The sequence below is a fragment of the Oryctolagus cuniculus genome, chromosome 9 (genome assembly GCF_051225735.1).
Source record: "Oryctolagus cuniculus isolate XC-2025 breed Fujian yellow rabbit chromosome 9, ASM5122573v1, whole genome shotgun sequence".
NCBI classification, from domain to species: Eukaryota; Metazoa; Chordata; class Mammalia; order Lagomorpha; family Leporidae; genus Oryctolagus; species Oryctolagus cuniculus.
Window position 1 is genome coordinate 65,592,705 of NC_142875.1, and position 23,333 is coordinate 65,616,037.

Consider the following 23,333-nt stretch of genomic DNA (forward strand, 5'->3'; position numbering starts at 1 on the left):
TTTTCTAAATCCAAGTGAACGTCATGTGATGTTGGGTCCACTTGGGAGGTAGGAGAATGCAGTCTTAGTCTTGCCGATAGTCTCCTCTCTCCCTCTACAAGCTTTTGGGGTGGGGCCCCTGGTCTTAAGCCCATGGCCTGTGCTGGTGCTAGTTCCTTTGCCCAACCCCTTGAAGATGTGTCCCTGCCATCTTTCTTGGCCAAACTTGAGCGTGGAGTCCTGATCGAGGCACACAGAGCCCCAGTAGAGAGTCCATGTACCCTTAGTATCAAGCAGACGCTCCCTAATAAGGCTCAGTGACCCAGAGATGCTGCAGAGCACAGGGCCTGGGGTGACCAACACTTTGCTCATCCACGTTGCAGATGTAGGAACAGCCCTCTCCCCACATTCATGTCACAACTCTCATAACCTTCCATTTTAAAGGCATTGACTTTTCTCTTCACATTCCAGGAAGATAGAACATAATCTCCATTATGTTCTTCCATAATGCCAAGAAGGTGGTAGTGGTAGTGGGATGATCTCCAAGAAATCTCTGCTTCGGGCTTCGAGAGAAAACAGCACCAAGTTCCATTCACTGCCAGAATCAACACAAATTAATCTCAATGGATACTCCTCCAATTGAGTTGAATTGTCATGATGATTCCTTTTTTTTTTTTGTCTTTTTATTTTTCCCAGTACCTTATTTTCTTATGTTAATGTAATATGAATACAAACCGAACAGACTTGATGTAGTTCAAGTATACAGTTCTAAGAATTTAATGATATTCCTTCCTCCCTCCCACCTTTCCCATCCTCCCTCCCTCCCTTCCTTCCTTCCTCCCTCCCTTCCTTCCTTCATGGTGTTAGGTGCCTACATGTATAATTTCACCAATTTTTTTTTTTTTTGACAGGCAGAGTGGACAGTGAGAGAGAGAGACAGAGAGAAAGGTCTTCCTTTTGCCGTTGGTTCACCCTCCAATGGCCACCGCGGCCGGCGCACCGCGCTGATCCAAAGGCAGGAGCCAGGTGCTTCTCCTGGTCTCCCATGGGGTGCAGGGCCCAAGCACTTGGGCCATCCTCCACTGCACTCCCTGGCCACAGCAGAGAGCTGGCCTGGAAGAGGGGCAACCGGGACAGAATCCGGCGCCCCGACCAGGACTAGAACCCGGTGTGCCCGCGCCGCTAGGCGGAGGATTAGCCTAGTGAGCCGCGGCGCCGGCTGATTTCACCAATATTTTTAACAACTCTGCATGGAAGATGTTGCTATTACTGCTGTGCCACGTGAAGCAAGTTGCAATTCCCTGATTAGATATTCCATAGATTTGAGCAAGTTCTCTCAAACAGGCCATGGAGCATGTCAGGATAATAGACTGGGCAGTTATATATTAAAAAAAAATAATAATAAAGCTGAGATGCTACCTGCCTTCATGCTTTTGCTTTTATTTAAATGATCAGTAGTATAAGTTATTCAAATTGCCTGAGGTTTTTGTTCGTTTGTTTTGTTTTCAACTTAAGGGTGATTCTGAAGCAATAGTGCTGTCCTGGAAAAGTGAGAGTTGGAGTGATGACTGTTACGTTATTTCCGTTTGTTTATCTTGTTTTCCTGTTTCTGCTGTTTTGAAGTCATAGTGGATGAGCTGTCAGTGCAGAGTTCAACAAAGAATGGAAGTGCCGCTTTGTTTAATTGCTGCTGTTTCTTAAAGAATCGGTGACAGCCAGTTGCTAGAGATTCACCTGAGAGTGGAAATTGTACTATAAAGCAAATAGCTGTGTTTTCCAATTTAAACTTATTTTTGACGTATTATGTATTATAAAAAGATGAGTAGCTTGTGGGGGTATATAGTCAAAATCTTCTGGTTTGGAAGAACCATTTTTGATCTGAGAGTTTATAACAAAAAATTATCTTTCTAATTATGCCAACTCGAGTTGATTTTGTGGAAATCGTTACTCTGCCACACCTTGACTGTGCTGTGATCAAAATGTGAAGGAAAAAAACGATGGGGAGGACTGTTCCCAGATGTTCTCACAACTTAACAAAAAGCTAGAGTAATCAAGACAGTGTGGTTTAGAGAGAGGTCAGTCCAAAGTGAGGGCACATCAACAAGTTCTTGAGCAATGGAATTAAAAGACAAATTTATTTGGGTACAAATTATTATGAAATCTCTTCATTTTAGGGTTCTTCAAAAGTTTCATAAAAAAAAAACATGTATTCTGATAAAAACTATGCCTGGATTTCAAAATTGTTTTACACCAAATAAATGCTTAATTCTATTTTCTATGAATTTTTGAAGTGCCTTCATAAAATAATAGAACAGCACGGAGTCTAAAAATAGACACCTACATATATGGTCAACGGAGTTTTGGATAAAGACGGAAAGGCAATTCACTAGAGAGAGAGCGGGGCAGGCATTTGCCACAGCATCGAAGCTGCTGCTTCAGACACCCCGATTCCATATTGGAGTGCCTGGGTTGGAGTCCTGGCTCTCATTCCAGCTTCCTCCTAACGCAGACTTGGGATATAGCAGGTGATAGCTCAAGTGGTTGGTCTCCTGCCACCTCCGTGGGAGACCTGGACCGAGTTACTGGCTCCTGGCTTTAGTCTGGTCCAGCCCTGGCTGTTGCAGCCATTTGGAGAGTAAATGGAAGCACTTGCTCTCAAAGTCTCTCTCTTTCTCTCTCCCTCTCTCTCTCTCTTTCAATCTTGTCCTCCATCTCTCTACTTTTCAAATAAACAAGTAAATAAATATTTGTGTAAAAATGCAACTCAAAATGTAAGTTTATTAGAGAAGAGAGGAAGGAAGGAAGGCAGGAAGGAAGGGAGGGAAGAGAGAAGAAAGACCTGACATGTGAACATGTGACGTAATCACACAAGTTCCAAGGCAAAATCATGGAGCACTGGGCTTGACGCCCAAGTCTGGTCTGCCTCAAACACTGCAAGCTTTCGCCAAGTGCCTCACACTGGTTCTACATCATGTGAATGGATACATTGATTTGGGTGACCTTAGAGTTTCAGGTAATCCTCTGAGAGTTAAACGAGTGAAAATAACTCAGTGAGGCAAGAATTATGAACTGTGGACTCCACCTTGCTGCCCTCGCCCCTTTGCAGGTTTCTCTCCACAAACACCCACGGGTGTTGCAGTCCTGGCCCTGTTTCCTTTCTCCCTCCCGGCTTGAGTACTGTTTTGTATTTCCAGGGCTTTCCAGGCACCACGTTCATGCCTGTGCGTTTCAGATCTACGTTTTCAGCTCAGAGGTTCTTGAACTTCGCTCCCAAACTCGAGACATCAACCTTTTGTTTTTCTCACACTGTATTTTGGTGGGTCAGGAATTCAGGGAGGGCTCAGTTGGGAGCTTATTCATGATCTCCATGGCATCGCCTAAGTGGCCAGAGCAGGAGCTGCCCCTTCCAGATGGCCTCTCCTCTCACATGTCTCACGGGGCAGGGGATGGCTGGCTCCGTGCTGAGACTCAGAGTTCAGCTCCTGTCCAAGTCTCTCCATATGACCTGGGCTTCTAGCACACTGCAGTGGAAATTCTTCTGATCTCACATTTGTCAAATTTATATCTTGAAGATAGACCATGAGAAGTTCTTTGCCGCTTCATGTCACAAAGTAGGAAACACAGCACAGATGGGCAGTCCCATGCCCTAGAAGAATGAAGAATGAAATTTAGAGACGCTCTCATGGAGTTTTCTGTGGAATTTTATGTGATATCAGATCCTTGCAGGGTCACCCAGAGCAGACACTGGCCAACCTGAACACTCAGCTGAGAGTTGTATTCTGTGTGATAGAAACAAGCATTTATGTTATTGTTTTAAGAATACTGTATTATTTAAGTATTTTCTTTTATTTTTTACTTCTTAAAAGAGTAATCTGCTATGATAATTTATTTGTTACTTCTTCACTACAGTAAGGTAATCTCACTCTAATGCATGCATTCATCCTATGGATAAGGTAAAAAAGCTTAGACCCTACAACTTCTCCAGGTGTACACAGCCAGAAGGCAACTCCCCCAATCACTTCAACTCGAGGCATCAGAGACTGCATTCTCATTTCTGTCTTGAAGGTGGTTTTGCTCTCCCTCCTATTTTAGTTTCTTTCACCAGAATTTCACATCTCTCCATTAACTTGCATATTAGCTTTACTGTTCCCCAAAGGCAATTAACTTTCAGGCTTATGCTCTGAAAGCTAAGACCTGTATAACACTGTCTTTTTTTTTTCCCCTTCAATAATGATGTGTATAGCATTGTCATTTAAATGATCTCCTTCTGATCTGAAAGTTGCATATTATAGTGTAAACTTTGGAGAAAGCCACAGTTAGTCTCTCTCCACTGAAATTTCTGTTCACAGCGATGCTGAGTACCCCAGCAAGAGCAAAGGTGATGTACAACTGAGGAAGAAGTTACACATCAAAAAAAATTTCCACTTCATATGCAACATTGTATGAACAGTTTGAAGAACCTGACAAGTGTTGCACTAGCTGTTGTGACCCATGCTTTGTAAGTAATTGTAGCACTCCCATCCAACAATCATCCTGTGAGTAGATAATTGTGACAATTTAAGATAGGAGGAGACTGACAGATGGAGTAACTCCACAGGATGTAGTGATTCCTGGACACACTCCCGGCGTTGTTTGCTTGTTGGGTAATCAGCACTCAAGTCCACCTCTCTATCAGAAGTGATTAGATGAGGCGGCATGGTTCTTGGTCAGCAGCTCTCCACCTGGACCAGAATGAAATCCAGTTCTCATAGTCAGCCATGAAAGCTAATGGCTAGTTTGGTGCTGGGGCTGTGAAGGTGTTAAAAAAAAATCAAGCCTGGATATATGAGTCAGAGAAGTCTAAATTCCCTTCAAAATGCGTTATGGTGACATGTTAAGAATATTTCTTAAAGTTAATCTTCTTTCCTTTTAATCTGTAGAAACTAAGGAAAGTAAAAATAGGTAAGAAGCAGAGAATAACTGTGATAATAGGAATTATAACTAACGTACAGAGGCAGAATATGAAATGAATATGGAAAAGGAGAGGCCACTGGCTGTGCAAGTTCAGGTGGTCTGTTTGTCCCCAGCTGAATTCCCTGCAATTCTGGGCAGTGTCCAGTCGTCAAAGGTGGTCCTAGTGGCTTGAGCTATCTATGGGCTTCAGGTAGGAGACACTAGGGAGTTTCATTAATTTTGCTTTACATTTAAAGAGGACAGTGCCATGCAACAGATTTATGTTCTTCGAGTGAGGAGCTTTAAAGGAAGACATTTTAAAAAGACATTCAAATGCTGATCATGGGACCAGTGCTGTGGCATAGCGCTTAAAGCCATCACAAGCAATGGCAGATTCCATATGGGTGCTGGTTCCAGGCCTGTCTGCCCCACTTCTGATCCAGCTTCCTGCTCATGCACCTAGGAAAGCAGCGGAAGATGGCCCAAGTCCTTGGGCCCCTGCACCCATATGGGAGATCCAGAAGAAGCTGCTGCCTCCTGCCTTTGGATCCGCCTAGCTCCAGCTGTTGTGGCCATTTGGGAAGTCAGACAATAGATGGAAGACCTCTCTCTGTCTCTGTCCCTCTCTCTTTCTCTGTAATTCTGCCTTTCCAATAAATAAATAAATCTTTTTTAAAATGCTGATCATGAACATTCCACCTAGTTACTAATAATGACTCTAACAATCAGTAATGAGGATATTTTAGATAATTATCCTTAACTTCATTTTGTCATTAGCTGTAAACATTCCAAGCACCTAACACTGAAAACCTTAACAATTCCGCAGGCCCTAATCACATGCCTGGAGACTGAGTAGCACCTATGTTTTTGGATACAGATTTAAACATGGGAAACAAAATAGAATTCAGCCCCTGGAAACGGGTTTTGGCTGGGAAAACAGATCAGGGTCAACACGCAAGACCTGAGAGTTCTCCGAATCGAGAAAGCAGCCTCAGGGTAGACCAGCAATAAAGATGGGTTAACGCTGTGATCTGGAACAGGATCAAGCCACCAACGAAAAGTTAAAGTAGCTCCTGCATGCTAGGCGGGGTTGAGGCTCTAGCCAGAGGTCTAATTGCCCAACTCGTGGGGAAGAGGAGTAAGAAGCTGGAGAAACCCAGGAGGGCTGCCATAGGGGTTTAACTGCATCCATTGCAAGGAGATAACTCAGTTCAAGCCACTTGGCCTCTGGGAAGGTGAATTCAGATATGAAAATCTTTGAAAGCAAGTATTTTGAGCTAGTTTTTCACTCTGGGCTAGATCTCAAAAGTCAGTCACGGTGTCACTTAAGTGCATCTTCATCCCCCTCTCAGGCAGCAGGCCAAGGCAGCCTTCAGAGGTGTGATCTCCTGAACTTTTAAAAATTGTGTACCACCACCAACAAAACATTTGAAGTACCTTCATTTATATGAATGTGTCTGTTTACAAGCAATGCACTTGCACGATTTTCCTCAACTGCTATGTGTGGGCAGTCCTGCATATTTGTGAGTTCTACATCTGTTGCTTCAACCAGCCATGGATTGAAAAATATTTTTAAATCACATCTGTGCTGAACATATGCAGATTTTTTCTTATTATTAATCCCTAAACAATACAGTATAACAACTATCTATATAGCACTTGCATAGTGTTTGTTAGGTATTAAAAGTTTTCCAGGGGCCAACACTGTGGTGTAGCCTGTAAAGCGCCTCTTGCAGTGCCGGCATCCCATTATGGGTGCTGGTTTGAGACACGGCTGCTCCACTTCCCATCCAGCTCTCTGCTGTGGCCTGGGAAAGCCATAGAAGATGGCTAAAGTCCTTGGGCCCCTGCACCCGCGTGGGAGACCCAGAAGAAGCTCCTGGCTTCGGATCCACACAGCTCCAGCCTGGGAAGTGAACCAGTGGACGGAAGACCTCTCTCTCTCTCTCTCTCTCTCTCTCCTTCTCTCTGTGAAACTCTGACTTTCAAATAAATAAATAAATCTTAAAAAAAAAAAAGAAAAAAGTCTTCCAGAGATGATTTAAAGCACAAGTCAAGAATATACATGGGTTAAATGTGAATACTACGGCATTTCACAAAAGGGAATTAAGCATCTGCAAATTTGGTACCCCCGGGGGATGGGGGTGCCTAGAACCAACCCCCCATGGATACTGAGAAACAACTATATATTCAAAAATGGAAACCAAAATAGAAACTTAGAAGGCGGAAATGAAGAATATGCAGAAGTTCTAGTATGCTGCTGTCATACCCCAGTAGATGGTTTCTGAGGGTTTTTTGGAGAGGGCACATTCCATTTGGGGGATCTTTCCTTGAGAATATTAATGGTGAATTACATGGTCTGAATGGCATGACTAGGTTTCCAAACTCCTTGCACCAGGCCTGCAAACATGATTTTTATTTCCCCCATTCATTAATCTGACAGAGAAGGCCCACAGAGGTCTATCTTGGGTATTCCGAATTATTCTGATTAATGGCAGACAGCCCTGGCCTCAGATGGTAATGTTGTTCTGCCCTGATTGTCACAGCACAGCCAGAGTGCACCGATTTATTTTCTGCCTAAAGAATATTAGGCTCCAGCTGCTGAGGTCAAAGGCCATATGAAACTTCAGCAGATGCTGAATCCAGGAATTCTCCTAGCACCTGGGTCTCAGGTTCTGAGCCAGAATCTATTTTTTCCCTAGAGATCTGGGGCCCTCGGGTCAGAGGACAAGCACAGCTGGACACGAGAGTACTGCTGAAGCAATGCTGGAGGCTGATGGCTCGCAAGACCGCAGCACCAGGGTTGTTGCCATGTCCCGGGTCCATAAACAAGGGGGCCTGAGCCTTGATCCTAGCGGGGTTCCTGCTGGAACCCCAGGCTTGCTTAAGACTTCATGAAGGCATTTTGGTATCTGGCTCTCTACAGACTTTTTATAATAACAGGTTTCCTGAGGTATAATTAGTATTTTATAACTGTTTTCCATATATTCACAGATATATGCAACCATCACCACATTCAATTTTAGAACACTCCATAAAAGCCATATTAGCCCAACACACCTCCTCCTGTCTATCCTCTAGCCCCAGTCAATCACTAATCTATTTTCTGGACCCTGCATACAAATGGATTTGTATAATATGTGGTGTTTTGTGAACACCTATTTTTTTATTTATTTATTTATTTTTTTTATTTATTTTTTTTTTTTTGACAGGCAGAGTGGACAGTGAGAGAGAGAGACAGAGAGAAAGGTCTTCCTTTGCCGTTGGTTCACCCTCCAATGGCCGCCGCGGCCGGCGCGCTGCGGCCGGCGCACCGCGCTGATCCGATGGCAGGAGCCAGGAGCCAGGTGCTTTTCCTGGTCTCCCATGGGGTGCAGGGCCCAAGCACCTGGGCCATCCTCCACTGCACTCCCTGGCCACAGCAGAGAGCTGGCCTGGAAGAGGGGCAACCGGGACAGAATCCGGCGCCCCGACCGGGACTAGAACCCGGTGTGTCGGCGCCGCAAGGCGGAGGATTAGCCTAGTGAGCCACGGCGCCGGCCAAACACCTATTTTATTTTTTACTTAGCCCAATGTTTTCAAGGTCCACCCATGCTGTAGTGTATGTCAGTACTTAATTTCTTTTTATTGCCAAATAATATTGCATCATGTGGATACACCACACTCTTTATTTATTTATATTTATTTATTCATTCATTCATTCATTTATATTCCATCAATAGACATATGGCTTGCTTCTACTTTTTGACTATTAGGCATGATGCTGCTAAGAACATTTGTGTTAAATTTCTATATGGACATATGTTTGCGTTTACCTTAGGTATAGTCATGGACTTAGGAGTAGAGCTGCAGGGGCATATGATAACTTTATATTTAACCTTTGCAGGAACTGCCAGCCTGTTTTTCAAAGTCACTGCACCACTGGATGTCCCATCAATGTCTTATGAAGATTCTGTTTCTCCACATCCTTGTCAACATTATTAGTTTCTTTTTTAATTATATCATCCTGATGGGTTGGATCTCAATATTGATTTGGTTGTATTTCTCTGATGACTAATAATGTTGACATCTTTGTATGTGTCTTTATTGTCTACTGTACTTTTTGGGGAGGGGATTTCTATTTAAATCCTTTGTTTTTAATTGGATTTTTTATTAATGAGTTATAAGAACTCTTCATATACCATAAATACACAGCTCTTATCAAGAATATGATTTTCCAAAATTTTCTCCCGTCCGGTAAGTTCTCTATTCATTTTCTGGATGATATTCTTTGAAGCACATAGGTTTTAATTTTGATGCTGGGGTCACTGCTGTGGCATAGCAGGTAAAGCTGCTGCCTGCAGTGCCAGCATCCCATATGGGTGCCAGTTCAAGTCATGGCTGCTCCACTTCTGATCCAGCTCTCTGCTATGGCCTGGGAAAGCAGTAGAAGATGGCCTAAGTCCTTGGGCCCCTGCACCCACATGGGAGATCTGGAAGAAATTCCTGGCTCCTGGCTTTGGATTGGCAGCTCTGGCCGTTGCGGCCATTTGGGAAATGAACCAGTGGATGGAAAACCTCTCTCTCTCTCCCTGCCACTGCCTCTCTGTAATTCTGCCTGTCAAATAAATAAATAAATTTTTAAAAACATAATGTTGGTGCTAATTTACTTATTTTTCTTTCATTATTTATTTTTTTGGTGTTCTATTTAAGAAACCATTGCTTAATCCAGGACCATAAAGTTGTATGCTTGTCTTCTTCTAAGAATTTCATAGTTTGTGCTCTTACATTTAAGTAATTTTTTTTTTTTTGGACAGGCAGAGTGGACAGTGTGAGAGAGAGACACAGAGAAAGGTCTTCCTTTTCTGTTGGTTTACCCCCCAATAGCCGCTCCAGCAGCGCGCTGCGGCTGGCGCACCATGCTGATCCGAATCCAGGAGGCAGGTGCTTTTCCTGGTCTCCCATGTGGGTGCAGGGCCCAAGCACTTGGGCCATCCTCCACTGCACTCCCGGGCCACAGCAGAGAGCTGGACTGGAAGAGGAGCAACTAGGACAGAATCCGGCGCCCCAACCGGGACTAGAACCCCGGGGTGCCGGCGCCACAGGTGGAGGATTAGCCTAGTAAGCCGTGGCGCCAGCTAAGTTAAGTATTTGATCAATGTTTATTTTACTTATTTGAGAGGCAGAGAGATAGAGAGTGACAAACAAAGAGAGATCTCCCAATCATTGGCTCATTCCTCAAATGCCCACAGTGGCTGAGGCTAAGTCAAGCTGAAGCTGGGAGCTGGAACTCAATCCACACCACCTACAGGAGTGGCATGGATCCATGTTCTTGAGCAGTCAGCTGCTGCCTCCCAGAGCAAACACTAGCAGGAAGCTGAACTTTGGAGCAGAGCTCAGACTAGAATCCAGGCATTCCAATATGGGATGTGTGCATCCCAGGTAGTGTCTCAACCACTGGGCCAAATGCCTGCCCCTCTGACCAATTTTAGTTTTTCTACGTAGTATGAAGTAGGTGTACAACTTCATTCTTTTGCATGTAGGTATTCAATTATTCCAGAACTATGTATTAAAAGGACCATTCTTTCCCTCATTGAATTGTCTTGGCATCCTGTTGAAATACAAAGGTTTATTGTCTTGGCATCCTTGCCTGGACACGCAAGGGCTTATTTCTGCACTTATTCCATTGATTTGTATGTCTGTCCTTATACAGCATACATTTGTATAGGGCCTCCTATTGCTCACTCACTAAAATTAATTAAGCAGTTAATTAAGCTTTTTTTACATTTTTATTTGACAGGCAGAGTTAGAGAGAGAGACAGAGAGAAAGGTCTTCCTTCCATTGGTTCACACCCCCAAATGGCTGCCGCGGCCAGCGCGCTGCGTTGATCCGAAGCCAGGTGCTTCCTCCCGGTCTCCCACACAGGTGCAAGGGCCCAAGCACTTTGGCCATCCTCCACTGCACTCCCGGGCCACAGCAGAGAGCTGGCCTGGAAGAGGAGCAACCAGGACTAGAACCGGCACCCGTATGCGATGCCGGCACTGAAGGCGGAGGATTAACCAAGTGAGCCACGGCGCCGCCCCTAATTAAGCTTTTAGGCAGGGCACCAATGCTTCTCACTGAAACCCAGGAAGAAATTACCAAGACAGCCTCAGGAAGCCCAATCACAAATCTCAAGATCTGCATTACAGATTTAGTTCAAAGGACTCCCAGTCCTTGTGTCTCTTTTCCAACTCTAAAATTGTCAGGCATGGGAATCTGACTGGTTTAGTTGGGCAAGAAGTACTGTGTCCACTATAACCGGGACTAGGGTAGCACAACCTAGACAGTCTCATGGGGCCCATCCCTTTGTTGGGAGTTATACAAAGACAATACATCCAAGTCCTGGCCATCACAGTACCCTCTTAACATTTCTCCCAATCTCCAGTCTCTCTGGCTGCCACCCCGACTCACATAAGTACAGCTGCAGGCAGACATCTGGGTGTGCTTTGCATACACAACCAAAAAAGGCAGACTTTGGGCTGGATGGGACCACAGCTTCTTACCCTGAAAACAAGTTGCATTTTGTGAACTCTATTATCCTACCATTCACTTACACAGATAGGATCAGAGCTCAGTAAAAGTCTTGCTTAACATCCTTTTGATTCAGTTAACCAATGAATCAAAATCTTGTTTAATGTCCTCAGCAGATCTTTGTGAATCATCAAATTTTTGGCAGAGTCTTCATCCAGCTTGGGGCAGAGAGCTCTCTGAGACCTGACTACATTTTTTTTAAAAGATTCATTTTATAACTTTGAAGGGCAGAGTTACCGGGGTGGACAGGGCCAGGGGAGAGGTCTTCCATCCACTGGTTCACTTCCCAAATGGCCACAGTGGCCAGGGCTGGGCCAGTTAGAAGCCAGGAGCCAGGCGCTTCACCTGGGTCTCCCATGTGGGTGCTGGAGTGTTGGCAATGATCACCAGGGGGACCCATTCAGAAGCAAAGGCAAACACTGGGGTATAAGATTCTGAGGGGATTGTCTCTCTTAGTAGAAGTTCTCAATGTTTCTAGAAAATGAAAACAGCAATTATTTGATTACAACCCTCCCAGCTGCTTGTCAATACCTCCAAGATAACATCTCAGCTTCTTGGTGTGGTCCTGACAGTGATCACAATCTGGCCTCACTGTTCCTTTTCCCTCCCTCTTACATACCTTACACCCTTACCACACACACACAGTCACACACATACACACGCACACACACACACGCACACTCACACACATACACACTCTCACACACATACACACAGTCACACACACTCAAACACACTCGCTCACACACATACACACCCACACACTCAAACACACTCACACATATGCACACTCACACACTCAAACACACACATATATACAACTCACACACACATTCTCACAGTCACACACACACTCACACACTCACACTCTCGCACACTCACACACTCTCATACACTGACACATTCACTCACACACTCCCTTATACACTCACACACACACTCACAAACACACAGTCACACATGCGCACACACTCACACACACGCATACACACACACTCACACACACTTTCCCCACCCTGTTCCCATGTCCAAAATGCCTTTCCCTGCCGTGCTACCTGCAGTTCCACTCATCCAGTGTCACCGCACTGTGGGGCTTTCCTCTTCACCCCCTCTCCTCCCTACAGAATTCCAATTCCTTTATTCCATGCCCACGTGGCCCTTTCCACAAAATTCTATCACATCACTCACCAGATTGTTATCATCGCTACAGAGCTGTCTCCTGCCAAGAGTTTTCCCAAGGGCAAGAAGCTTTCCACACCAATAATGTGTGTCCATCACAGGTGTCAAGGAATGCTGTTGAGTGAACACGTGTAAAGAAATTGCACTAATTTTTGCTGTTAGGAGGAAGTCCACCAGTTTTTTTTTTTTCTAACAATCAAATACAAAGGGCAATGTTTGCCTCTAATTTGAAAAATTCAAAAGATTTTCCTGGAAGACTTGTCCAAAACCAGAGTCACATTCCAAGGAGTATTCTGAAAATTTCAGTGTAAATGAGTTTCATCTGAATGTGTGGTAACCTAGGGCAAAGGATCATGAATTGAATGGAGCTATTGATTTTTTCTTTTACTACTGAATTTCACTGAAATCCAAACCAGCTTTACTTTGTGCTGCAAAAAAAAAAAAAATCTTCTAAGGAAGGCTAAAAGGTAAATACTGCAGAACTGATTGTCAAGTTTTTCCTTCTTTGTTACAAACAGGAGGAAAATCGATTTTGATATCATTTGAGGAAAAGAAAGTAGAGAAACCACAAGTCATCTGTGCAGTTAGTGACACTTTATTTATCAGCACAAAATGTCACATCAACCCTGCATCTAGTTAGTGGCAGAAATTGTTCATAATGCATAGAACAGCATTTGGAATTCATTTATCTGAGATCTCTAGCCTTGTGTTCAGAATACCTAAGGTGGGAGTCTCTGATTTCATTCTCCAAAGCAATGAGTAGACCTCACAGACTGCAATTTGAATGCATGGGATTCTGTACAAAAACCAAGATTTGGTCCCTAGGGAAGAACAAGTAAGAATAAAGAAACACAACAAAGCTAAACTAAAGAAAAGAAAAGAAAAAAAAAAAAGATGGCAACCTATTAGAAAATGCATAACATCATCTTCATGATTAGGATTCTCTTTGTTTTAACCCTCAATAGCATCAGCCAACAAAGCTTCCTTTCCCGTTGAATTTCCAAGTGATGCTTTTGGTGTCCAGGAAAAATTCCATCTGGATTGTTCAGAAGATCTAATCATTCCTAGTAGGAAAACTATACAAGAGACCTCTTTGGTTCTTTCTCTAGCTTCTCTTGTCCTCTTATTTCCTACAGGAATTGGTGGGGAAGCCCCCAAACCAAAGTAATACATTCTACGTCTAGGAATAGCAAGGAACGGGCAGCAGGGGCTGCTACATCCCACTTCTATTCTGGCCAGGGGAGAGGAGCAGACAAAGAGGAGAGAGGAACGTGGGGGAAGACGCACTCAAGCATAATATGAGGATTGCACCTCTGGGCCTTGCTCCAAGGAAGGGAGACAGAGTATGGAGTTGACCTGAGACTTCTCAAACTCACAGATAGTTAGGGGGGCATTTTCCTGTATTCTATGCTTGCGTTTAGAGCAACAAGCTATTCACCCTATGCTACAGGAAAGGATAAATTATATTTTCCTGCATAGTTCCTCTTAACTAATTTTCTAGTTTAAGGCTCATATATCTCAATGCCTGTGAAATGTCTAGTTCAGAGTGTCATCCTCCTGTTCCCCAAGCTTGCCCCTTCTCCTATCTTCTGTATTTAATTTGCAGTATCAGCATCACTCCCAACACCAACCACACAGTTTAAAAACTGAGAAAATACTCATTTCCACACTCTCCTTCAACCACAACCCCTATCCATCCCAGGACCACGCCACCACTTACTAAATTCTAGCAATTTTACCTGCTAAGTATTTCTTAATTCCTCACACTACCCCTTCTCTTTTTCCTTTGTTAGTTTATAATTTCTTGCCATATTGCACTTTTAGGGCATAATGAACACTAAAATAATTCTTGCTTTGATGGAATGAAAACAGAGCTTCCACTAGTTTATGCTAAGAAATGAATTCCTTTATCAGATTCTCTGGAGTTAAGCTGCAGGACAAAAACACAGAAGAGGATTACACGAAATATCTGAGAAGGGATTGTAAAAGGGGATCAAGCTAAATTTCCTTCACTCTCATGACTGGAGGATACAAAGCAAGCATTCAAATATTTCACAAAGCTGACCCACTGTGTGTTCTTATCAACCTTTTTAGATCTAGGTTCTACCCAAGGATTAATATATAACGATCTCGATAATCTATGGTTTACCTGAGTGCTTCTTAAATGTACATTTTGAATGCCTGGAGTCATGTTAAAGTGGAGACTCTGGTTCAGTAGGTGTGAGGTGGAACCCCAGCTTCTGTGTTCCCAACAAGTTCCCAGAGATGCCTATGCTACCTCTAGGCTTTTGGGCACAAGGGCCCAAGTGATTTCCTTCAGAGCAAAGTTTCATTGCCATAAACAACAGTACTGTCAGTGCTAAAATACTGAAAGGATCTCCAAGCCTCCAATCTATGTATTTTCAACTTCATGGCATCAAAGACTAACTCAAATGGGAAAGGGCTGTTTGGCACTAAGAAACCCTCAGTTAAGTCCTCTATAGGCTACAGAAGGCATACTGTCCTGGGGATTTAGAGAAGTTCAGGACAGGGCTAGATACACAGGCGTGGACAGGCTCCAGATCCAACAAGGGTCTAGAAGCATGTAGGGAGAAGAACGAGCATTGAGCAGAGAAGGTTCAGCCGCTGCCTGTGGCACTGGCATTCCATATGAGAGTGCTGGCTCAAGTCCCGGAGGCTCTGCTTCTGCTCCAGCTTCCTGCTAATGCACATGGGAAGGCAGCAGAAGGTGACCCGGGTGCTTGGGCCCCTACTACCCACGTGGGAGACGTGGCTGGAGTTCCCAATTCCTATTTTTGGCCTGGTCTAGACCTGGCAACCATTTGGCAAGAAAAATACCAGGTGGACAGTCTCTGTCTCCCCGCTCCCACTTTGTGTCACTCTGACTTTCGGATGAATAAGTAAGTCATCTTAGAAAGAACAAACATTGTATTAAGCCATTGCCATTCCTGGCCCTGAAGGCATAGATATCTTAAGAACCCCAAGATCACCAAGGGAGGTCAGTCAGCAGACACTGAGGCTGCCTTCGAGGAAACCCTTGGCTCTTGCCAGAACCATGGTACCAAAGCAAAGAGGAAGAACTAGAATTGGCCAGCTCCAACCAGAAGAGAGAGTAAGGGAGCTCCATGGCACAGTCCACAGGGTCTGTACCCCAAGGAACAGAGCAGGGCAGAAAGTGGTGGAAATGGACCTACTGTCGCAGGCAGAAAATAAACAACTCATAAGCTCATTCAATAAGTTCATGCAGGAATGAGAGTTCTCACGCTTTTTATAAAATTGCAAGGCTATTTAAAAATATGTCAGAATGGGGAAAAGGCAACTCTCGGCAGACTTTGTTGGATGCACCACTGACCACCACAGTAAGGCGAGGCCCAATAGCCAGCAAACAATGAGTGCAGAACATCTCAGCCTAGTCTTCTCTTCTACCTGTGTCATCTTTGGGCACCACACAGAGATTCTGACCCCAAATCTCCATTTTACTCAACAAGTCAGTCCTTTAAAGGACTCTGGGTAAATGCATATTAGCTCAGACTCTCTTCTAAACAAGGCTGTTGGCTTTCCCAAGTAACTTCCTGCATTCTTTTCCAAAGAGAACTGTCTTGTCAAAGAAAATACAAATAGGATGGAATAGTTTCCACCCACAAAGACTTACCCCAGCTCCATTGAAAGCTCAGTGAAGGAAGCCAGGACAATCTGATTATTGCAAAACACACAGGGCATTTGAATCTGAATTTTGCCCTTTGGGTTCATCTTCAACAGAACCGTGGAATACAAACTGCTGAGGCTTAGCACATCCAGCCCGGGAGGATAAAGGGCTTCTGTGACCTCATTGCCTCAGGAAAGCTCAATAGGTCACGTTTCCGGCCTGGGCCACTTTGGCTTTTCCTTCCTATGCACAAAATTTCAGAAGTCACTGTGTCGCTGAATTTCCTTTGGTGACAGAAAAAAAAATAGTCATTATTGTTGAATGCAAGGAACTGATCTGACCTGCAGTCAATGATTTCTTCCTGCAAGTGACAAAGCCTGTTTCCTCCAGCTGATAATGAAACCTTGGAAATGCTGTGGACACGCATTTTCAAAAGCAAACAATCCACAGCAAGGATGCAATCCTGTACCTTGATCAATCCAAAGGGAAGAATCATGCTTTCAAACCATTTTTTTTCTATTATGGTACAATACACATGGCAAAATGTTTCATTGGAAGCATTTTTAAGTGTATACTTTAGTGGTGATAAGTGTATTAAGCCATGATTTCTCTCTTTTTATTATTTTTTATTTATTATTATTATTTTAAATTTATTTGACAGATAGTGAGAGACACAGAGAGAAAGGTCTTCCTTCTGTTGATTCACCCCCCAAATGGCCACTATGGCCGGAGCTGCGCCGATCCAAAGCCAGGAGCCAGGTGCTTCCTCCCGGTCTCCCACACAGGTGCAGGGGCCCAAGCACTTGAGCCATCCTCCACTGCCCTCCCAGGCCACAACAGAGAGCTGGACTGGAAGAGGAGCAACCAGGACTAGAACCTGGCGCCCATACGGGATGCGGCGCCACAGGCAGAGGATTAACCAAGTGAGCCACGGCGCTGGCCCTATAGCCATGATTTCTCAAATAAATATTGATAAGTGAGTATCCAGTCTATTTGCAGAAATATCCTCAACAAGGGCAGCAGAGAGCACTCCAGTTTCCAGTGCAGAGAGAAATGGAGCAGTGGGAAGCTTGCACAGGAGTGAAGTCATGGGCCTCAGGTAAGAAAACAAATGTTATACCCCTCTTTCCCAGTAGGGGAGTTAAAGCAGGGATATTAAGGGAGTAGTCAGGAGCTTCCGGTCCTCAGGAATGTCCTGTTGACGTCTGTTGAATCAACTGCCCTACCTGCTTGCTGGCCGGGCCTGAACGCAGTCCTATTTGCCAGATTCACTGATGGCAAGTGTGTCCCTAAGCTCCTCGGAGAAGAGACATATAAAGGAGTCTGGTTTGGAGGAAACCCGCATGATGCCTTACTAAGAGCTCTGTCTTCAGAATCAGAAAGACCTGGTTTTCAAGTACCAGCTCTGCTCCCTCGGGTGTTGTTACAAGTTACTTAAACTCTCTGCATCTCGGTTTCCTCATCTGTAAAATGGGGGTTACTGTAAGTATTTTGTAGGATAGTTATAAGGTATAAATTAGACAAGAGGACGAATGAGGACAGGCTAGACTTTCCTGCATTAACAAATGAATCCCATGAGCTCAATGGCTTAACCTGACAAATGTAGACTTCTTGCTTAGGTCACAGTCAGGAGGGGCGGGTGGCTTTTCTCCAGAAGTGACCTGGGCTGATTCCAAGTAGCAACTCTGACATCTAAGAGACATTTATGTCCTGATGAATGGAGGAGTCAACTGGCTTACTGTGTCATTTCTGGTTATAGTCCATTGGAAATAATCACATATGTCATCAGTCAGGGTCCCAGAAGAAAACAGATGGCTCACTCTAAAGAGCCACCTGTCTCTGGATCATTGACAAAGGTATGAGCAGGGTAAAGGAAAGCATAAGGGATGGTGAGGCATGGCATTGCCACCCACAGTCAACTCAGGCCCTGGATTCTAGTACCTGAAAGTCAGCAAGTAGACAGGAACTGGGATGCTGGGAACAAACAAACTAAACTAACCACCTCCTCCTCCTCCTGTCTTTTTGACTACTTTTTACTGCTGCTTCCCATTGGCCAAGCCCCACAGCGAACCAGAAGTCAATGTAGCCTGAGTGATGCTGTCCATCAAAGGGCAGCTTCCTGGGGTCTCAGAGCAGGGTGGAAAGTAGAACTGGAACAGCCAAAGGAGAAGGCCCAGCAGAGCGCACAAAAAGCTTTGTAATATGTCAAACGCATATTTGGTGCTCAAAATTTGAATTGAAGAAGGTGAGAGTATATGAAGAAAAATATTAAACAGTTGCCTGGGGTGGGGGGGGGGGAGAGCTTTGGCATAGCAGGTAAAGCCACTGCCTGCAGTGCCCGCATCCCATATGGACTCGGGTTCAAGTTCTGGCTGCTCCACTTCTGATCCAGCTCTCTGCTAACGAGTCTGGGAAAGCAGTGGAAGACGGCCCAAGTGCTTGGGTCCCTGAATCCATGTGGGAGACCTGGAAGAAGCTCCTGGTTCCTGGCTTCTGATCAGCCTTGCTCCAGCCATCGCAGCCATTTGGGGAGTGAACCAGCAAATGGAAGGTCTCTCTCTCTCTCTCTCTCTCAATCTGTCTCTACCTGTAACTCTGTCTTTCAAATAAATAAAATAAATCTTTTTTAAAAAGTTGCTTGTGTCTATTAAGGTTTTCAGCTAACTTTGCCTCTGGCAAAGAGAAACTGACATTTGCTAAGGAGAATTTGTCTCTCTACAAAAAGGGCAAAAGTCCAAAGCTGGGCTTTCCTTCCTCTCCCTTGAAAGATGACTTTAACAGGAAGAATAGTGTTTTGTTTGCAAAGTGAGAAACATCCATAGCTCTTCCCCAAAGAACTGTATCTGTGCTGCCAGCAATTACAAGCTAAGCTGAGACTAATGGCACGGTTACACTGATAACTGCTGCCACTGTTTTCATTCTTTAACTTGCCAACAGGAGCCTCGGGTCCCTAATCTTGTACAAGGGCCAACCCAACAAAAGCAGCAGTTGAAATCCCTTCACTTCAAAGCTCAGAGCATTGTGAGGAAGCTTGCTAGTTGTCTGTGCTGGGCTTTGCTAAATAATAGGCTGGATTCTGTGCCAATAAAAAGCTTCAGAGCACACTTTTCAATGTTACACTAACACCGTTGTCTGCACATCAGTGTTGTGCCCTTTTCCAAGGATCAAGTTCATGCCATTGTGTGTGTTAATGTCAGAAACTCACAAAGACTTTGGATTTGACCCACCTCTTCAGACATCATTAATCTCCGGTCTTGGAGAGATGGGGAGTATCCTCTGCTTGAATCCTTTCAATGGCAGGAATCTCACTTCTACTAACACCAGCAACATCTCTGCATTTGCTTTGAGCTGGGTAAGGTGTTTTGCTGGTATGATCGCCTCACCCTTCCCGACAACTCCCCAAGGCAGCCGCTGTTATTAGCCTGCTTTACAAACCAGCAAACCAAAGCATGGAAGAGCAAACTATCGCAGGATCCACAACCACACTGCGCCGACGCCAGAGTTCGAAACCAGGTCTGTTTTTCTCCAAAACCCAAGCATTCCCCCAACTAAGTTCTCCCAGTACCTTCCAGAACAACCCATTTCCATCAAGAACTGTCTGAAATAATTTTTACTACTGCTCTCAGATGTTTAGCTAATCATTCTAAGGATTATATGATGGCAAAAATGGGAATAAAAATTTCTTAATTATAATTACATTAGATGTCATTTACCTGTTTAAAAAGCACGCCGATGACCACGTTTGAGCCTTTGCATAGTCAGAGAGTGTGAGAGAATAATGCCCCTCTCTGCTTCACCTATGAGAAAGCCGAGTTTCAGAGCACGTTGTCCCATGTGCCACTTGGTGGCAGAGTCAGGAGCAGAGCCTGGGTCCCTTGCCTCTCGAGCCTGTTCTCTTTCCACTGCACCACAGTAGGAGCTCAGTCAAAAATGAAAACTCAGCCAATGTGTTGGCCCTCCACAAAGCCTCTTTCCCAAAGTGCCTTTGTCTAGAACTCGAGGAGATATCACTCTGACCCTGGTTTCCACACTACTTCTGGTCTTTCTCCAGTGCACTGTGGTCTCACAAACTATTGTATTTAGAAAGTTTGGTCTTCCTAAGAAATGGGTCCCACACCCACTTCCCAGACTTGAATTCCAATGAGCAATTCTGTCTCCATCAGCTTTACTTCCTGACCTTGGCCCAAACCAGTACTGGCCATGTGTTCCTGGGACTGGATGACAGGGACAGTGAGCAGAGCAGACAGAAGGCAATCTTGGGCCACCGTGGCACAATGATGCTTCTGTTTGGTCCACAGCATGCCAAACAGCTGTTTCCAAAATGTCCAGATGTTCGGCATCACACGGAACAAAACTCTGATTCATTGGCCAAATATTCCTTTGTCATCTAATCAATCGACACATGTTCAGATGTTTTGGCATCCTGCAGACGCTGTATTTGCTTATAAGTGAGTAGATTTTAATAGTTCAGCTAATGGGAAGTATACCACAACAGAACCTCCCACACTATTTTCTAGCACACAACTCTCCTTCTATGTTGCTTGCCAAACTGACAACACAAAAAGTCCCTGCATTTTGAAAATTCTTTAATCAATTAAACACATCTGCATCAAAGGCTAACATTATCTTCTGTTACATTATGAAAACGACAAGGAAAGCTTGGTTTCCCGGTGTAATGAAGCCCAAACCACCACAATGTGGTTTAACACAATGCCGTGTGTTAACCTTCCTTACTGTGCCCTTGATTGGCTACTCCATACTTCACACGGTCAGCGAAAATTATTGCACTGTAATTTTTCCCAATTGTTTTTTTATACCCAGATGCTTGGAAACACATTTTCCAGGATGACCATCAGCGAGTGCTTGAAACGATTTCCGAGGGATGAGACCTCGAAGCTCATCTCCAAGGTGGGGGATAGCTTTTCCCTCCTTGGAAGATCCTAGGCTTCCTTCCTTCCACTTGCACCCATCAGTTCACACCTAATCACATTGCTACTAGTATCTATTCTGCATTTAACTGTCAATGCATTTGTCAGGCTCTGTGTTAAGTGCTTGAATGACTTGACTTTAATTCCCTCGAGAAGTCTTTTCTGGCATGAGTATTTTGGTATGGAATTATACACCATCTCAGTGTCAGTGTGGGGGTGAGGAAGCTTCAGTTTATGAGGGTCTGCATCTTGTTCAAGGGCATACAGCTACTGGGCAGCAGAGCTGGACTCAACCTCGGCCCATGTGCCTCCCAAACCCATGCACTTCACATTTTATTCTTTTCCTGCCTCCCCTCTGCTTACAAAGGGGTCTTTCTCCAACACAGGAGGGAATCCACCAACCCAGAGCATGAGACTCATTCCAGGGTTTCCTTTTCTTGTCTTGGCATTTCCATTCCTACAGTTCCCCACCATAGTGCTTTGGCTCAACCCTACAGATTACAAGCCATCCCCAAGACAGCACACCCTTTTTCTCCTCCCTTCTCTCCTTACATCATATGTGCCCAGACCCATAGTCTGCATGCCCAACATCTCTGCAAGGGAAAATCCCTGCTCATCCAGCAAGGACTACTCAGAAATTATCCTGACCCCCACAGGCTTTTCTCTTCTTCTACAATCTTGCTTGGTTCCAGGACTCAACACATTGATGGTTCTTAGAGTGCTGGCCTTGTGTTTTGAAATAATTTGTCCGGTGGTCTCCTCATTCTGAGAGCTTCTTGGGGAAAGGGATTAATTTTTTTTAAGATTTATTTATTTATTTGAAAGGTAGAGTTACAGAGAGAGAGAGAGAGAGAGAGAGGGAAACATACACACACACGCAGAGAGAGAGAGAGAGAGAGAGAGCGCTCCCCTCTGAATCTCAGTTTTAAAGTTCCAGGGAAAGACTCAATTCTAACACTAGAAAGATCCCCACCAGTGATCACATTATTCCAGCACACTGCATTCATAATCACCGTGTCCTGGAGAGGAAGTGGCAACTCTGTTACATGAGAGTGGGGGTGGGAGCCTGAACAAACAAAACAACAGATGTCTGCTACAGTCCACTAACGGCAGAACTTGAAAAAAAAATCATCTCTTAACACCGGGGCTAGCAAGACCTTGCTTCTGCAGTCCTTCTCAGCGTGGTGGAGGTTTAACAAGGACTTCTTAAAGACCAAAAGGTCATCAAAACTCACAGGAATGCTTTCCCAACAGAGGACTGCATGCCCTGATGAATGAGATGTTTGTGCTCATAGGATCCTCTCCAGAATCTTCAGATGTCCCCATGTAGGGAGCTGCAAAGCCTCTTTACTCCTAAAGCCACAGAGCACTGCTTATTGATACTGATACTTGTGTTACTGGTACAAATTTCTGGGCAGTTAGGTCATAAAAGTAAGAATCCCTCAGCACCCACACAGGTAACGCAAACAGAATCTAGAGGCCCTGGGGACACCAGGCTCAAGGCATCGGCCATGTTCAGTGTTCCAGAATGGACTATTTCATCTCTGTGAGCCTCTCTTTATTCCATTGAAGAAAGAGAAAAAATTAAGCAGACCATCTTCTATGAGTTGCCAGGAGAACCAAATGAAAATATAGAAAGCCCAACATTACATTAATATTATTTACTTGTATTATTTCAGGAGAAAATGGAAAAAATTAATATACTTATCTAGAAGAGAATGGCAAATAGTTATGTAAAACTGCTTATATTTTCACATGAAATTTTTTGCCCTAACTAAAATGGAAGCCATCAATAGAAACAATAAGGGGAAATGCCAATGGGACCAGTTAAATACCAGAAATTCATAATCAACTGTGTGTTTCTGTTATAACTTCATAAGAATATATGTGTGTCTGAAAATCCTCTGGAAGACAATTCAATGAAAATAACTTTTTTGGAGAGATGAGATTGGGGGAATTTTTTTCATCTGCTTTCTGTGAATGTTATCTGAGCTTGAGATTATAAAATTATATTTTAAAAAATCCTTCTTTGAGGCCAGCACTGTGGCTCACTTGGTTAATCCTCCGCCTGCGGCGCCGGCACACCAGGTTCTAGTCCCAGTTGGGGTGCCAGACT

General features: G+C 44.2%; 1 long non-coding RNA gene across 2 annotated transcripts; it reads right to left on the minus strand.

Annotated features, from left to right (window-relative positions):
* Positions 1–2,725: 2,725 nt before the first annotated feature.
* LOC138843799 (uncharacterized) lies at positions 2,726–16,445 on the minus strand. 2 transcript variants are annotated; one of them, XR_016213261.1, is made up of 2 exons: positions 16,296–16,445; positions 2,726–3,758 (listed from the first exon to the last, which is right to left on the minus strand). It is a non-coding gene; the product is annotated as an uncharacterized LOC138843799 (long non-coding RNA). The 2 variants fall into 2 exon arrangements; XR_011378798.1 differs by having other exon boundaries at positions 2,726–3,625; positions 16,296–16,444.
* Between the last annotated feature and the right edge of the window lie 6,888 nt (positions 16,446–23,333).